Raw genomic sequence first — 18,751 nt, 5'->3', positions numbered from 1 at the left:
ATAACTTCTCAGGTTCACTTTTGCATAATTTAAATGTGCTAAATCTGTTCTGTCCATTGATCTTATATTCTGACTGCATATTCTCCAAATCATATCTTGTTGGCACATATATTCTCTTCAATTTTCTGAGGTATTTATATTTGGCACAAATAATTCATGTTTCCATAATCAACATCAAAAAGTATATCTGATTACAGGATTGTACTTCTTTTTAGTCTGTTATCCTTTTGTCCATTCAATGATCTCCATGTGTTAAGTCTATTGTCATGTTGCTTGATATAAGTTAAAATTAAATAAATAAAATAATAATAATATAATCTTGTGAGACTTTCAAATACAAACACATTGCCATTTGAAATACAACACACCAGATATTACAGTTGTCAAAGGCTGAAGCATACAAATTATTGATATCTCTACCAAAAGATGCCAGAGTCGAAGAAAAAGAAGTGGAAAAAAATCATGAAATATCATGACCTGATCATAAAACTACAAGGTTATGGATGAAACATGTAACAGTGATACCCATTGTCATCGGGGCACTTGGTACCATGTCCAAGAATTCTACAAAACACATCAAGAAATTGCAGCTTCCTGCAATATCCAGACTCAAGAATAACTGAATTACGATTAGCCAATGAGCAATGATTCATCATTTGAAACAAAGTGCTCAGTGAAATTGAACTTAAAGAAATATGGAAAAATTGTTAAATGGGAACACATACTGCTGAACAGCAGACTGCTGAAGTGGCAGCAGAAAATACTCCAATAACATCTGGAGCAACTGAACAGCCTAAATTAGAAGAAAATGCAGATATTTTGCGAGAACAGGAACAGCAAGGGCCTGAAATCATCATTGAAACACCAGGAGTACTTAATGCCAGGCAGCAAGAACTGAAAGTTAAAATCTTGGCATATGCTGCATCAAATGCAGAAAGAAGAAGGTTTCCAACGTTGAAGACTGTGCCTAGAAAACATTTGGCACCATTGAAGATAGATGCGAATTATGCACTTGCAGAAGTCCAGATAACATCAACTGAACAAACAAATCAGCTTGCCTACAGTACAGCAGTCATAGTAACAGAAGAACTGGGAATTCAACAGCCACAGCCCCCTAGAAAATCTACTGGAAAACCACAGTGGAAAATCAGGTTGGAGTTGAAAATCAATAGCCTGCGAGCACATGCAAGCAACTTGAAGAATTTGCAGGAGAAAAAGCTAAAGAACAGGAAGATCAAGAAACATCTGACAAAAAATATGGGCTCAGCACAAGAAAAATTGCATTGGAAATTGTGAAGCAGCAGATAACAGCAACAGCAAGAAAAATTGAAAGATACGAAGCCAGAATCAATTGTTCCAATCAGACCAAAGATGGTTCTATCAGAGTTTGAATCAGATGGTAGATACGAAAATTGAAAAACCTCAGAAAACAGCAACTACTAGTTTTGGAAAGACCTGTGGGGGATTGAGAAATGTTACAACAAAAATGCTGGGTGGATCAGAGACTTTGAGATGAAATTCTCCAAGAATAAAATGGACCAACTGGAAATAACTAGTGAAATGATAAGCAACAGAGTGAATAAGTCAAGAACTGGACATCGCCTGGCAATGATCAACTGCATGGCTTTTGGCTCAAATACCTGACCAGCCTGCATGAAAAAAATGGCCAAACAATTCAATGAGATGCTGCAGACAGGAAATATCAGTGAATGGTTATCAGCTGGGAAAACCTACTTGATACAGAAGGATCCAAGGAAAAGTAAATAAGGAAAAGACCTGGTTATGGCTGACCAATGGAACACTGAAGAAAGAGACAGAAAGCCTGATTCTTGCAGCCCAAGAACAAGCCATCAGAACGAATGTAATCAAAGCCAGAATAGAAAAATCTGCTGATGACCCCAAGTGCAGACTCTGCAAAGAAGCAGATGAAACCATCGATCACATACTGAGCTGTTGTAAGACAATTGCTTAGACTGACTACAAACAACGTCACAACACAGTCACTCAGATGGTTCCCTGGAACTTGTGTCACAACTATCATCTGCCTGTAGAAAAGAACTGGTGGGATCATAAGCCTGAAAAAGTGATCGAAAATGAGCATGCAAAAACTACCGTGGGACTTCCGAATACAGACTGACAAAATTTTGGAACACAATACCCTGGATATCACAATTGTGGAGAAGAAAAAAGTGTGGATCATCGACATTGTCATACCTGGGGACAGCCAAATTGACGAGAAACAACTTGAAAAAATCATCAGATATCAGGACTTGAGAATCGAACTGCAGAGACTCTGGCATAAACCAGCGCAGATGTTCCAGTAGTACTTGGCACACTGGGTGCTATGCCTAAAGACCTAGGTAAGCACTTAAAAACAATTGGCACTGACAAAATCACCATTGGTCAGCTGCAGAAGGCCACCTTACTGGGATCTGCTTGCATAATTCGCCGATACATCACGTAGTCCTAAATATCCTGGAAGTGTTCGACTAGTGATTTGTGATACGAAACCCAGCATAGTTATCTCATTTGCTGTGTACACTGTCATTTTTTATGTCAAATAATAATAATATAATTGAAAGCTATTAAACATTACCAGAAATAATAAACTGTTATTTACTGTTTGTGTCCAAAAATGGTAACATAAATATTACAAACTAATCCATTATACCACTGAACATTTCCAAAAGAGAAACTATCCAATCCAGATAACCATTAAGCATCACCAGAAATAGCAACTAATTATTTTAGCCACAGTTGAATAAACCAATTTTAGTTTTATTGTTTTTCTTTTTCAAGAGGCAACTGGTGCTTTTTCAAGAGGCAACTGGACTTTCTTTGTTAGAACTGAAAAAAGCTTTTTGAATGAGAACTGAAAGGAAAAACAAAGAAAGTCCAGTTGCCTCTTGAAAAAGCACCTTTGGTACCATGACAACCATGGCCTGGGTGACTGAGAATCTCCATGGACTTTTTTCCCCTTTCCAGCCATCCTTAAATCCCATAGACAGAATTCTAGCTTAGTTTCTTTACTCCTTCCCTTGAAGCTTTTATCATCTTTATCCAAGACCATTTGTACTTGTCATGAAGTAACTCCAGTAAATCTTTTATACTTCCAGTTGATAGAACAGACCATAGTTCTTTAGTACATTATTTGTATATCCTTTTTTATTTCTAAATGGTCATGCAATTCCACTTGTATTTCCAGTATTTCCATCTCTTTCTTGTAAGTTGTAATTTTTACATCCACCTTAAAGTTCAGTTTGTCCTCAAGGGTGTTTGTTCATCTTTGATAACAACTTTTTCCAGTAAAAAAAGTAAAAAGCTGCAGCACTTTACATGCTCAGAGATCAAAGGTTTCCTTTAAAGTAGCCATCATGCACTTTAGTAATCCACCATGCAAGTCTTGTTTTGCATTGAAATATAAATAAAACTCATTTTTCCACATCATAGGATCTTTCTAATTAGTTTCAAAAGTCTTCTTTAAATCAGCTTCACAAAGGCTTAGCATTTAAACTTATTAGAAACAATCATAAAATCACTCCTTTGTTGTGGATTGCAAAAGGTTACAAAAAAAAATCTTACAAAACTGAAAAGATATAGTTTCCTTTTTTTAAAAAAAAAAAATGGATTGAAAGGAACTTACCCAACCACTTGTAGGCTTGCGGTTACAAAGTTTGTTTGTTTTTTCAATCATAAAGTGGCAGTACAACAAAATAAGTTCCAAAGCAATTAAAAAAGATGAGGTTTGGGCAAGGCTTGACGCTATGAAGGCTATATGTACAGCTCAGAACATGGAAATCCCAACTCCCAGAGGATTGCAAGCAGATGCAAAAATGATGGTTTCTGCTTCTGGCTCACAAAAATCAGCTGACAGAAGTACATGAAATCAATAACCAGATCTCTCTTTTCTTCCAGAGTGAATTTTGGTAACCTGAATTTTATATAAAAAGGTAAAGGTTCTCCTCACATATACATGCTAGTCATTTCTGGCTCTAGCGGGTGGTGCTCATCTCCATTACAAAGCCGAAGAGGCAGCTATCTGAAGATGACTCCATGGTTTGTTTATTTATTTATTATTTATTGGGTTTGTCAATTGCTTACAAGATAATAGATATAAATAAAAACATAGTTATGAATACATGGATACATATAAGAAAAATTAAAAAAAATAAAAGGAACAATAGGACAGGGATGGTAGGCATGTTGGTGCGCTTATGCATGCCCCCTACAGACCTCTTAAGAAAGGGGTGAGGTCAATAGTAGACAGTCTAAGATTAAAGTTTTTGGGATTTGGGGAAGAAACCACAGAGTCAAGTAGGGTATTGTTATGTTATGTGTCCGGCATGCCAAAGGTGCACAGAACACTGTTACCTTCCCACCAAAGTGGTCCCTATTTTTCTACTTGCATTTTTACATGCTTTCAAACTGCTAGGTTGGCAAAAGCTGGAACAAGTAATGGGAGCTCCCACTGTTATACAGTGCTAAGGATTTGAACCACCACTGGCTTTTTGGTTGAAATGACCCTTTAATCTGCATGGAGAGAAGCAAATGTGGGCATAAGCTTGCCTCACCTCATGGGAAGCCTTGCTTGAGAAAGATGGTGGCAGTAAAAAATATTTTCATAAAACACAATCATCCACTTAGTTTCATTTTCACTTTGACAATTTCATTTCTCTTTCCATTTCACTTTCCAATTGTGTGTGGGTCTGAAAATAAGCAACTCCTGTTTCAATCCTGGTACAGTCAATTTTCAGACTTCTCTGAGGCTTTGATCCAGACTTCTCTGAGGCTTTGATCTGGTGTTAGAAGGAACAGTTTGAGGATGGAACAAATTACCAGAGAAGTAGTGGTAACTGCTTTCTTCCCTGTTGAAATGTTCAAGTGAAGGTGAGATACTCATCTGTTGGGACACTTCAAAGTAAATTCCTACACTGAACAGAGAGTTTTACTTGATTTCCTAAGTAGGAAATTTCACTAGAATTTTAGGATGGTTAATTTTTATGATTGTTTCATTTTCAGTAGGCTTCTGAACACCTGTTGCTTGGAAACATACTAAGAAGATGGCATTGTACAGATGTCATGTTTCCATTTTTCCCAAAGGAGTTTTGCTGGAACTGAACACTGGCTTGCATAGGCTTTTGATCTAACCCAAGGGTCTTCAAACTTGGCAAATTTAAGAATTGTGGGCTTCAACTCCCAGAATTCCTGAGCTAACATGACTGGAGGAGGAATTCTGGGAGTTGAAGTCCACAACTATTAAAACAGTCAAGTTTGAAAACCTCTGAACGCAACACATCTCTTTGAATGCAATACAAAAGAGAAAAAAATATTTAATCTAACAGAAATGAGAAAGGTAAACCTTAAAATCCATTTTATTTATTTGGTGAGCTACATATTGATCCATGGAATACAACAGCCTTACACATGTGAATATGTTTAATGTGTTAAACGTTGAATAAACCATGCCATCAGGTTTTATATGATTTCTATTCTATTAAATTCTATTTAATCCGTAGAATTAGCAAATTTTGGATCTGTATACAAGGTTTAGTCTCAACATACAAATCCAAGAGTATTAAAATATCATATTGCCAGTGCAAATGTGCCTTTGAAAGCACAGTCAAAACTATTACTAGAATCTTAAGATGTGACAAGCCTTTTTATTATCAACACTTTAAAAAAACCACTTCCCCATTTGCATTTATAATCTTTTGACAACCCAAGCTAAACTCAAATTGCAGATTCCAAACAGTTATTGTTTAGCTATGCAGTGATAGCAATAACTTCTAACAAGTTTGAAAATACAATTATATTTTATATGGATAAGCACTATTTTTCAACATAAATGTAATAGCTTTTGGGTTTAATTGGGACAAGCCCAGGGGACGGATTCTACCAGTTCACACCTATTCGCTAGAACCAATAGTTAACATTCTAGGCAGTTTGGAGAACTGGTAGTTAAAAGAAATTACTTGCCTAATCCTGTAAGGAAGGCAGGAAGGAAACATTCTGGTGTTGCTTACAGAAACTGTCTCTCCGTTAACCCTTATTACATTCTTGGTGGGACTAGAATTCCTGTCTCAGGAACGTCTCTGGAGTTTTTTTCCCTTCCTTTGCTGATACTTTGCTTGTGTGGAGTGACCATTCAAAGTTACAATGGCACTGAAACAAGTGACTTATGACCATTTTCACACTTACGACTGTTGCATCATCCCCACAGTGATATTGAGTTTGCCACACCCAGCCAATAACATGACCACCAAGCCATGTCCACCGAGTCACATGACCACCAAGCCATGCCCACCACCTAAGCCACGCCCACAGAACCGGTTGTTAAAAAATTTGAATCCCACCCCCCCTATTGATTAAAAAAAAGTAGGCAAATACAGGCAAAATGGCATTGAAGATTGATGGTAGTCTCTGAAAAATGGAACAGGCAGCTTCTTACATGCATTTCCTTCAATTATTTCATCTCTTTCATCAGTCATAGCACATGCTATTGTATATTTTGGTACGTATGTTTGGATTACAAACCATTTTAGTCAAACCAATTTAAAACATGAACAAACCATACCTTTGTTTGCAATTTAATAATTTCATGTATTTTATTCCTCCCTTTGTTTTCTGTATTTAATTAATAAAAGAAAAAATGTATTTAATTTAATTTTTTTACAGCATTTACAAATCATATGTGAAAAGTTTTTTGAATACATATATTAAACACAATCCAATATTAAATATCCATATTCCTAGTAGCTAAATGATGCTATAGATAAAGGAATTTCTCCAATAATATCGAATATGTATAAACTAGATTGTTTGTAGTGGGTATCAAGTAGACTTTTGTAGTTGACTACAAATATTTTATTTAACTGAAAGAGAAAAGACATTTTAATAAATGTATTTATTCTAAAATAACAAACAAAATGTGTGCAAGATGACATGCAATACTATTTTTAATATCAAGCAATACTTGATACCAACTTTTTAAAGAAATGCTTATACCATATTAGGTGATATGAAAGTATACATGGTAGAGAAAAGTGCTATATTGGAAATAAGCAAAACATATTTAAAAAAAGACTTTATATCTCCTTAAAAGACCCCATTTTATGTAAGAGAGTGGGATGAAAAATATTTCCACCCACATGAAAGCTGTGTTTATGTTCCAAACTTGAAAATTGAATGAGGCTAAATATTCCTAAAATTTTGGAAAAGTTTATCTTAATTTTAAAAATGTTGTTTCTAGATCCAGTTCCATATTCTTAGCATTTTTGCCCAAAAGATCAATTTGATGTTTGCTATCCTTTTATTTAAGTACATCAACTGTACATTACTAAATAGTTGTGGTATTTGGAGGAAGGGGTGTAAAAAAATTCATTTCAAGAGAAACCCAGCATGTTATATGGTAGATTAATGTTTTTACAACCCCAAGACTTCTCACTGAAATGCTGGAAATAGAGGACTGAATTATGCATGCAAGCATGTGTGTGTTCTTAAAAAATCAAGCTGCTATTTTATGCCCACTTACCTAATAATTACTGTAAATGACCATAGCAAATCTAATTTTTCAATGAATAAATATAGGATTATTCTGATATTTGACAAAAAGGACATCTAGTGCTAGAAACCAGCCTTGCTCACTGGATACCTTTCAAGAGTTGTATTATAGTTAAAGCATTGGATCAACACCAAAGAAACCCAGTTTTTAGTTTCTTTCAACAATGGAAGCTTATTGGGTGGTTGGACTAGGTCATTCTTATTAAGACTAACTTATCTTATATATATTTTTTTTCTTTTGAGGAAAACTGGGAGGTCATGCATTATGTTTGAGTTCATTCAATCAATATCTGATTGGGAGTAGTACTTTTGCCACAGAATGGATTTATGAAATTAGATGCCAGGTATATGATATGATAGTGGTTCATTATGTAAATATGAACTAATTTAGTCAATGTGATTAGGGTAAGTTAATGGTAACCCTTCAATGATCTTGCCTAACTTCAAAAAAGATATGTGGGGTCAGAGGTCATTCAAGCTGTTACTGCATGAGAGTCCCTCATAAAAATTGTAAGCTAGACTAAAAACAAAAAAAAATGTTCCAGAAAAGGAACTTGGTAAACCACTTTTGCACTATTACATGTCAAATAACCAAGCTATGTTCATGTAATCACATCACTCTCTTTTCAAGGTAGACTTTTCATGAGCAAAACAAGTCAAAGGAGAGCAGGATGCCCCTGTAGTAGCATACACTAATACACAGAAAAGAAAATAAGAATGACAAGCTGACTGGATCAAGACTGTAATGAATTTAGTTCTATCAGTCTGATTTGTGTGAACATTTTACCAGCAGGAGAGAACAACTGCATTTAAATTACCATAAGAGACTTTACTGGAGGAAAAAAAGAAAGATCATCATCCAGAATTCCTAAGGAATTGGTTAAGTCTCCCATAGTTGCCTCTTAATCAATCATTATTGGTAAGTTTGGAAGGAACAAAATGCTTCTTTAACAAAGTTCTGTCCTCTGTCTGTCTGAATATTTATGGTTTTGATTAAAAATAATGACTGCTTCTAAAACCCAGTGGGAATATTATTAGAAGCTTGTCTAACAGTCTAAAAACTCAGTTATTGATTGAACTACTAAATCTACAGATGTTTTCAAATCTGTTATTTTACACTAGAGAATAGTTAACCCTAAAGAGAAACATTTGGATTCTAATCTCAGTGGGCTGGTTTTTTGCAAGGATTCCTTCTTCTCCCTCAGTCATTTCACATTCATTTTCTTCCTGCATTGCAATTAATATTTACTTGAAAAAGATGGAATTCAACACTGTAATGAACTGGCATTTTGTCAATGTTATTTTTTTTCCAGCAATTTTTATCAGAGGCTAAGAGGAACATGTTTTGAATATATTAATATTTAACTAAATCTGATATGAATCTTTTAACAATTGTGCTAGTGGGAGCATCAGTAACATAGTGCTAATGATACAGAATAGCAAACCAGGAAATTTGTTTTTTTAAATCTCACCTCCACCCATGATGTTTTCTAGGCATTTACTTTCATTTGCTTCAATCATAATTTGCCCTCCAGCTACAGATTCCTAAAAGAAAAAAAAAAAGAAAAGTACTCAGGGAAATTTTGAATGTGGTCTTCAGCTATTCTAAACAAAGTAGATAAAGCTTTTGGGTCAAATTTGCTTGTCACTGGAAACTGGGCACTGGAATCAAAATAAGCCAATATATTATAAAAGTGAAGAAACCAATATTGCTAAACTCATCATCAATACTAAAATATACAGATTCAATTTAAACACACTAAACACAAATCATATTTCACAAAACTATCATTCTTTTTTCCTCCTTGGGAGTTCTTTGGGTTTTTTTCCCCTCATGGGCGTTTTATTATTATTATTATTATTTGCAATCTTAATAGTTGCAAAACAACAACAACAACTGATTGTTGCTACTCTTAAACACTTGAAGTCATTAATCCTTTCTGACTGGTCAGTTTCCTTAACTGTGATAGCAATGTTTCATTTGAAATTCTCATAATATGTTTATAAATATTTTTATTAGGTAAAATACATACATTAGGTAAATGTACTTGCTGAGATATTAGTAAAATTTGCTTGGAAGCTAAGCAGTACAAAAAATGCCTATAAAGATTATAAGCAAGGACACATAAGAATTGATATATGAAGATAATGGTAATATGATTTAAGATTTTAAAAATAATTCAGCACATATAAAATAGAATGGGATGAAGTTATAGATGAAAAAATTACAAAAGAAATGAAATGAAACCCAACAAATGACATGAATGAAACCACAATAAAAAAAGCAAGTTAAATATCAATTAGTTAAAAACAATTTAAAATAAATTCTAATATATTCACTGTTAAGCCTGGATTCCCCAACGGGTGTTAAGGAAAACAAACTAAACAGAATGTGCAGCGAAGTCAGATAGGAAGACAGGTAAATGTGTGAGATAAGTTTTCTAGTTAACACGCAGTAAAAATACAGATACGCTTGTGCTATCAAAATTATAATTTATTCCATTTAAGTATTATAGCATAGTCATTATAAACAGTCCATTAGTCATATATCAATTTCAGTCAAGTCTTGTCAGGGATACTCTAATTGCAAAGTCCGTGTCGAATAGCCAGTGTCAGTACACATATAATAAATCTGTCCAAAACTTATCTTCTCTCCGTTGAGAAATATCTTCAAAATAATCCAACACTTCTTCTCCTCCCTGATCCAGCAAGAATGCAGTCTTCAATAAGCCAGCCAGTGTCAGAGAGTGCCTTGCTGCTTATATAGTACTTTTACAGCTGCACCCTTAATTACATTCCTTTAGCTTAAAGTCACATACACTTTATGTGACAAACCATGATTCATCTTTTTATTATCTTTACCCAAAACAGTTAGGGTAAAACAATGTTATCCCTAACATTCTCCCCTTTTGGGTAATAATAATAAATATTACAATAATATATCCATTTACACTTTCAAATCATAATTGTCACAACTCTCTTTAAATTTTACAACACCTTGTGCTTTTGTAAACTGGTCTGCAATATTTTCTTCCGTCATGCAGTACTCAAGTTTAATTAGACCATTTTTCACAGATTCTCTAACATTTAAGTATCTTAAATCAGTATGCTTTGATCTAGCCTTTACAGCAATATTAGTAGCTAATTGTATAGCTGCCTGGTTGTCTTTGTACACAATAATGGAATCTTTAACAGTTATACCCATGTCTAATAATAACTGTTTGTACAGAATTAAGTCAGTGCATAGTAATGACAGACATGAAAATTCTGCTTCCATCGTTGACAAGCTAATATGCTGTTGTCTGATTGACCTCCACCCTATTAATGTTTTACCAAGTAATATAGCCATCCCAGATGTTGATTTTCTAGTGTTTATGTCAGTTGCAAAACTTGCATCTGCATAGGCACTAAGATTCAAATCACCTTTTGGCTCTAGATACAATGCATGGTGCATTGTTCCTTTAAGATATCTTAAAATTCTCTTTAATGCTTGCCAATGACATTGATGTGGATCATTATTATATCGTGCCAGCTGATTAACACTATAAGCTATATCTGGCCTTGACCAATTGCTTATATATGATAAACTACTAATCAAAGATTGATATATGGTCTTATCAAATTTGGGACTTTGAGCATCATTTTTGCAAATTTCCTGACTCATTGGAGTCTTTGCAGGCTTACAAAGTTCCATTTTATACAATTTAATTAATTGGCAAATTTTATCCTCTTGAGATATCTTAAATCCTTTTGTGGTTTTGTTAATTGTCAATCCTAGATACTTTTTAATTTCACCTAAATGCTTTAATTTTATCCTTTTGGCTAATAATGAAATAATCTCAGTAGCTTCATTATTGGTCTTAGTAATCAAAGCAATATCATCTGTAAATAATAACAATAATGACACCGTTCCATTATTTTCTCTTTTAAACATACATGGATCTGCTAAACTAGATTTAAACCTTATATTGTTTAATTCTTTCACAATATATTGGTTCCATTCATAGCCAGATTGTTTCAATCCATATAAACTCTTCTTGAGTTTCCAACAATCATTGCTATTTACTTTATTATCTTTTATACCAACTGGTTTTTTCAAATATATTGTATGCTGCAATGGTGCATGAAGATATGCAGTTTCTACATCTAAATGGTTAACAATATAATTATTCTTAGCTGCCCATACTAGAGCTGCTCTTAAAGTTGTAGCCTTAAGATTTGGTGCAAATACCTCATCATAATCAAATACATTTTTGTTAAATCCTTGTGCTACTAACCTAGCCTTATAAATTACTTTCCCATTATTTCCAGTCTTTACTTTAAATATCCATTTGCACCCAATGGATTTTTCTCCTGGAGGTAATTTGGTTTCTTCATAAACCTTCATTTCCCTTAATGAATTTAACTCTTTTTCCATTGCCTTTTGCCAATTCTCCTGATCCTTAGCAGGATACATCTTAAGTTCATCTATGCTAGTAGGAACTTTATTTACTTGGCAAACAATACTTGCCTGATATCTATCAGGTGGTCTGGTTATACGCTGCGTTGTGCGTCTAGGTATAACAGGACTTACAGGTGGACTTTCCTTTATTTCCTGTTCTTGACTATCTATCACTTCTTGATCAATTATTTCCTCTTGATCTGATTCTATTTGCTCTTCATGGACTTCTTCTTTAATTGGACTTCTCTTATAACTAGTCTTTTCTTTCTGCATCTTGTAGTGTTCTATAATAACATCATTATCTGAATCTTGCTCTATTCTATTCCATCCTATCTGTTCTAGGAATTGTGCACTAGCACTGCAGTATACTCTAGATGTACCTGGTTCCCAGAATCTATAAGATCTATGGTTTGCTTGATATCCAACAAAAATTAATCTTTTAGCTCTTTGTTGTCCTTTGTGCCTGAGTTGTGTAGGGATATGCACCCATGCTGGTGCACCAAATGTGTGAATATAACTCAAATCAGGTTTCCTACCATGCCACAGAGTGAATGGTAATTCACCTGTTTTTGAATTAACAACATTGTTTAATATGTGATTCCCACACATTATAGCTTCTCCCCACAAATTGTCAAGTAATCCAGAATCAGATAACATTGTCCTTCCCATTGATTGCAGTGTTTGGCCTCTTCTCTCTATAAAGGCATTATGTTGAGGCCTATATGGTGCAGACTTTTTATGTTGAATACCTGCCATTCTAAGTCTATTCTGGAATTTATTATTTGTAAATTCCGTACCATTATCTGTTATAAGAGTTATTAATTTCTTTTTAGTTTTCCTCTCTGCAAATTTTAACCAATTAAAGAAATTTGTATACGTTTCAGTTTTTCTCTTCATTAAAAAACAGAAACCATACCTAGAATAGTGGTCCATTATGCTTAATATGTATCTAACACCACCTACACTTGGCTTTTTAGGACCTATTATATCGGCAAATACTACCTCTAAAGGCTCTTTGGTAGTAAATCCATCAACTCTATTTGCCGGTATAACTTTGCTTTTGTTTTGATTACAAGCAGAACATTGCAAATACTTATTACAAGGTTTCAAACTTATTCCTTTAGATAGTTGAACAGTTCTCTTAATCATTTTAAAATTTAAATGACCTAGCCTTCGGTGTAACAAGTGAATACATTCATCATGAGGTTTCTTATTATCATAAACTGTGTTAGCCAACTCTAAACCATTATCATTTAACACATATAATTCACCTCTTAAAGATGCAGTAATTTTCTTACCTTCCTTTTCAATTAAACAAGTATCTCCCCTAAAGGTAATTATGTATCCTAATCTAACCAACATTCTAACTGAAAGCAAATTAAATTTAAGTTGAGGTACATATAACATTTTTATGTTCTCATTTATACTAGAACAATGAGCTATACCTTGACCTTTTGCCTTCAGTTTCCATCCGTTTGCCAATGAGATATGTTGTGAACTCATAGACATTTTTACAAATTTTTTGTTATCATTTGTAATACAGTGGGACGCACCACTGTCAACCACCCATAAATTATTTTTTACAACTCCATTACTATACATTGCTAACTCATAATTCTTATTTCTTCTTTGTTGGCTTACAGCATTCTGGCTTGCATTCTTGTGCTTTGGCTTCTTACAAAATCTTGCAAAATGTCCTCTCCCTCCACAATTAAAACACTTTTTAACTGCGAATGCAGTAGGAGATTCATTATTTTCCTTTTGAGGTTGCTCCCTCCTTAACTGATCTCTTTCAAGCCTTCTTCTGGCCTCTTCAATCAATCTGCCAGTGATATCAGTTAAAGTTAGGCTTTCTTTAGGCAATATTTCAAGGGAAGTTACGTAGTCATCAAAACTTTCGTCTAATGAAGATAGAATTATGTAGACCTGGTGTAGCTCAGAGAAAATTAATTCCTTCTTATGCAGTTCTTGGAAAATGCTTTTCATAGTATTCAAATGACTCAGCATATCACCATTCTTTTGAAGATACGTCCGGAAAAGCTTCCGTGTTAGATTTATGTGAGCACCAACGTTATCTCGAACATAAATCCTCCTCAGTTTTTGCCAACACCCAACAGCAGTTTGCTCTCCTCGTATATGAACAAGCTGCTGATCAGTTAATGATAGTCCAATGATGCAAAGTGCCTGTTCATTTTTCTCTTTAAATTCTTCTATCTTTAGACTATCTTCCTCATCTTCAGGATCCCATTCTTCTACATTTGGTGGATTCTCAATTATGTTCCACAGACCTTCTCTTCGTAGAAGTAGACTACTTTTCATAGACCATGAAACATAGTTTGTTCCATCCAGCTTGGATATAAGGGACAAACTTTGTAGACTGACTTGTGCCATGTTTCACTATATGGAAATAAAACTATAATTGATAAAACACAGCTGTCTGTTTACTGTAACGTGTAACAACACAAAATCTCACTTTTTACATAAACCTGTTTTTATCCTAGTCAAACTGACTTTGCAGTCTCTCTGGGCCCATAACCAGTGTTAAGCCTGGATTCCCCAACGGGTGTTAAGGAAAACAAACTAAACAGAATGTGCAGCGAAGTCAGATAGGAAGACAGGTAAATGTGTGAGATAAGTTTTCTAGTTAACGCTTGTGCTATCAAAATTATAATTTATTCCATTTAAGTATTATAGCATAGTCATTATAAACAGTCCATTAGTCATATATCAATTTCAGTCAAGTCTTGTCAGGGATACTCTAATTGCAAAGTCCGTGTCGAATAGCCAGTGTCAGTACACATATAATAAATCTGTCCAAAACTTATCTTCTCTCTGTTGAGAAATATCTTCAAAATAATCCAACACTTCTTCTCCTCTCCGATCCAGCAAGAATGCAGTCTTCAATAAGCCAGCCAGTGTCGGAGAGTGCCTTGCTGCTTATATAGTACTTTTACAGCTGCACCCTTAATTACATTCCTTTAGCTTAAAGTCACATACACTTTATGTGACAAACCATGATTCATCTTTTTATTATCTTTACCCAAAACAGTTAGGGTAAAACAATGTTATCCCTAACATTCACAATGAGACTTATATTTTTCATGTTAGTGGTGGGGATGGATTTTTTTAAATACCTTATCTGAACATAAAATTTTCTTAATTCCACAATTCCCAAAATATTACTAATGTTATAGTAACGTATAAACTGAAAAGTACATAATGATAAAGTAATATACAAAAATATGAAATGGTAAATGGATTGAATATAGATGCATATGCTGTGTGTGTGTGAGAGAGAGAGAGTGAGTGCACATGCATGTATGATACATACCCACCCTCACATCTACCCACACATTATATATATAATGATTGTAAAAGAAAATAATCTGATGTGAAAATAGGACAACAGAACCTAAGAATGGGGAAAAAGGAGGAATCAATGTAGATTAGTATTTATAGATTTATTTATCAATAATTGATGGTCATAGCATAAAAAGGAGATGAACATTTCAGAGGAAATTTAAGGTCATATAAAAAATATTAAGGTAACAAATAGACCTGGAAAAATGTGAAGTTCAAATGGCTTCTTAGATATTGAAATGATTTTTATCAAAATAATATTGCCCATTCCTTCTCCATCAATATCCCATACCCAATCCTACACAGTTTTAAAGATTTATCTAATCTGGAAGAACACTTTTTTTCACCAACTTCATCTCAAAAGTGTTACTTTTAAGATAAAACACAACCAATAATTCAACCTGTCATTTTTGTTATAAGTTGTGCCACAGATATTACCACCAGTTCGGCAGCTAGAGTACTTCATCCAATTTAGAGAACTGAAATTTTGAAAGGACATTAATAAGCCACAGTATGGCTAGAGGGCTTCAACCATAAAAACCTAAAGCAAAATAATAATAATCTATGAGAAACTGCTAGAGGTATTCGGAATGTTTAGTTGAGAAAAATACAGAAAATTATGATAGGTATGTTCCAGTATTTGAAGAACTGTTGTGTAGAACATGGGTCAGAGATGTTCAGAATTACTCCAGTTATTTTTGTTAGGACATCAGAAACATATGCTCATTATAAGAATGATTCTAAACAGAACAGGCTACCTTGGGACAATATGGACTCGTTTTTATTGGACATATTGAAATACAGGCTGGATGGCCATTGGGTATGTGTGGGGGTGTTGTCTAAATAATCACCAATTTTCCAATTCATATATGACATGTTTCTATTATTCTGTTTGGGTATGCCTTTTTTATACTTTAATGCTATATATTAAAGCCACATCATCTTTTTTTCCCCTTTATCAGTCTTCTTTCATTTTAATTTCTCCGGAGATAGAAAACTGAAGGTATTAAAGCCATGAATTACAATTTAGACTGTGTTTTCAAAAGCCGAGTTCCAATAGATGACCATGTCAGAAGAACTTGCATATTCAAAAACCTTCTTTATATCAATTCCCGGAAGACATTTTGAAATCTTGCTATCCTCAGCATATAGACAATGCCTGGCAAGTAACTAATACATCAGGTACAAGCTTTCTTCAATCAATACTGTCTAGCCAAGTTTTTAACAAAATTATAAAAATAAAAGCAATTTCTCCAATCAGGTGAAAAATGTATCCTATCATGGTTGCTACAATTCATTACAAAAGTAACTACAGTCCATATCTTTTCATCAAAAGCATTTGGGATGTTGAGATAAAATCAGATATATTTGTTTCTGTATGTATACCTATGTTAATACTTAAAATTATCTGTTGAAATAAAGGTCGACTTCTAAGTTCTTAATTCTTTTGTTTTCTTGGAACAGAAATATTATAGCATCTGCCATATAAAGAAGTGTAAAGCATGAAAGAAGAAAAGAAAAAAATCAGACATCATTGAATCCAGCGGAATATGGAATCTATTATCCAAATATATTATACGCTGTATATTTTGAATCCTGCATATATTTTGAATATTGAATATTCTATTTTATTTATTGTCTGGCACTGTGATTTTACCATCATATCACTCTATAACACTCCTTAAAAGTTTGTTAGCAATTTGTCTTATATTTAAAAACCATTCTCAGATATTTATCAATAAAGGACTCTAATAATGGACTATCATATTATTCAACTTCCATAATATAAATTTGGTATCATATACATAATTCCAACCAAATGTTTTTGTCCAGCTGCTATATACTGTATATTACAAAACAATTCCAAACAATTGATAAGATTGTTTTGGTAATATAATTAATATAATTATAATATAATTAATATAATTATAATTAATGCACTATGAACAGATATCAGAAAAGTCAATTATGGCTGAAGGGAAAAGTTATTACTAGCTGAAGAGTAAGTTTGGTTGTGAGTGGCATGACAAGACTCCTAAAATAATGTGGTTAGCCAAAGAATGAATAAGATCAAACTAGAAGATCAGAAGGCTCCTGAACAATATTTTGTATCTTCACCTTTTCTCTTTAGCACATGTCAGTAGCTGAACAGACCAACTATGGTAGCAATATGTACGGTATACAGTATATACAGTAGCAACTACGGTCACAAATGACTTAACAAACTTTCTGAAGCTTCACTAAATCTCTTCTTTTTAAAAGTATCCTGTCAGTCTGAAATATGTTTTGAGCTGCTGTTTTGCTCCTTACCTAATCCATGCAGACACAATTACGACTTCAAATGCGACTTCAGCAATAGAGTGGTCAATGTCTGGAATGCACTACCTGACTCTGTAGTTTCTTCCCCAAACCCCAAAAACTTTAACCTTAGACTGTCTACTGTTGACCTCATCCCATTCCTAAGAGGTCTGTAAGGGGCATGCATAAGTGCACCAACCGTCATTCCATCCCTGTCCCTGTCGTAATGTTCCCTTTTATTCGTATCCATTTCGTGTATTCATAATCATGTTTATATTTATATTTGTTATCTAATACATGCTTGACAAAATAAACAAACAAACAAATAAATAAAATTATAAAAATAACCAAATTGTGAATGATTGTATCCTCTTACATGACAGTTGATATCAGTGTCCTCTGTTTGACTACGTATCAACATTGTCCAATAGTTGATAACGTTATTCATAGATTGTGATTGTCCAAGCAGCTCAGAAAGATGGATGCTGGATGAAGGCAAAAAACAAGGCCGAATGAGCACAAATAAGAACCTGAGTTAGGACTTACTTTATGGTGATAAGGGTAGTGAACCATAATTACTCTCTGTCCTTATTGCATCTGCTGATAGCTGACCAGTGGCTCTATTTTGGATAAGCCTTGGATAAAGAAGTGTCAGGTGACCCCTTGAAGAGTTGCTGTGGCATATTCTTGGTATCTGTCAGGTGAATCACTCAAAGCTGGATTCTGGTTGGGAAGAGCCTTTGAGGATGATGGAGATATATCTGGGCCTTGTTATCTGGCTCAGATATATCTATTAAATTAGCTCCTGTTAAGGAAATGGTTACAGGCCTTTGGCCTTTGGGCTCAGCTTCTTGCATTCTGAATTATGCCTTATCTGTGCTCATTAAGAAGGCATTTTAACTATGCAGGGGCTGTATTCCATTGCCAGAAGTAACTTTTGCATCTGGTTTGAAATCATATGAAATCCTGTTCTTGTCTTTTCCTCCTTTGATTTTTTTTTTATCTCAGTTGTTCCTGACCAAATCTCTTTCTCCTCTTTTGGTAAGCTATAATGTGGTATTGAATTATGATCTGTCTTCTCAGATTATGCTT

At 34.1% G+C, this 18,751-nt stretch overlaps 1 pseudogene; it reads left to right on the top strand.

The window, feature by feature from the left end:
• The first annotated feature begins 711 nt into the window (after nt 1–711).
• LOC148131395 (uncharacterized) overlaps nt 712–18,751 on the top strand; it is a 100,288-nt pseudogene continuing 82,248 nt past the window's right edge.

The sequence above is a fragment of the Notechis scutatus genome, chromosome 3 (assembly GCF_049901735.1).
Source record: "Notechis scutatus isolate UNSWTSFEM ecotype Mainland chromosome 3, rNotScu1.2, whole genome shotgun sequence".
Lineage (NCBI taxonomy): Eukaryota > Metazoa > Chordata > Lepidosauria > Squamata > Elapidae > Notechis > Notechis scutatus.
Note: the sequence above shows the minus strand (reverse complement) of the source record. Positions and strands in the feature narration are given on the sequence as shown.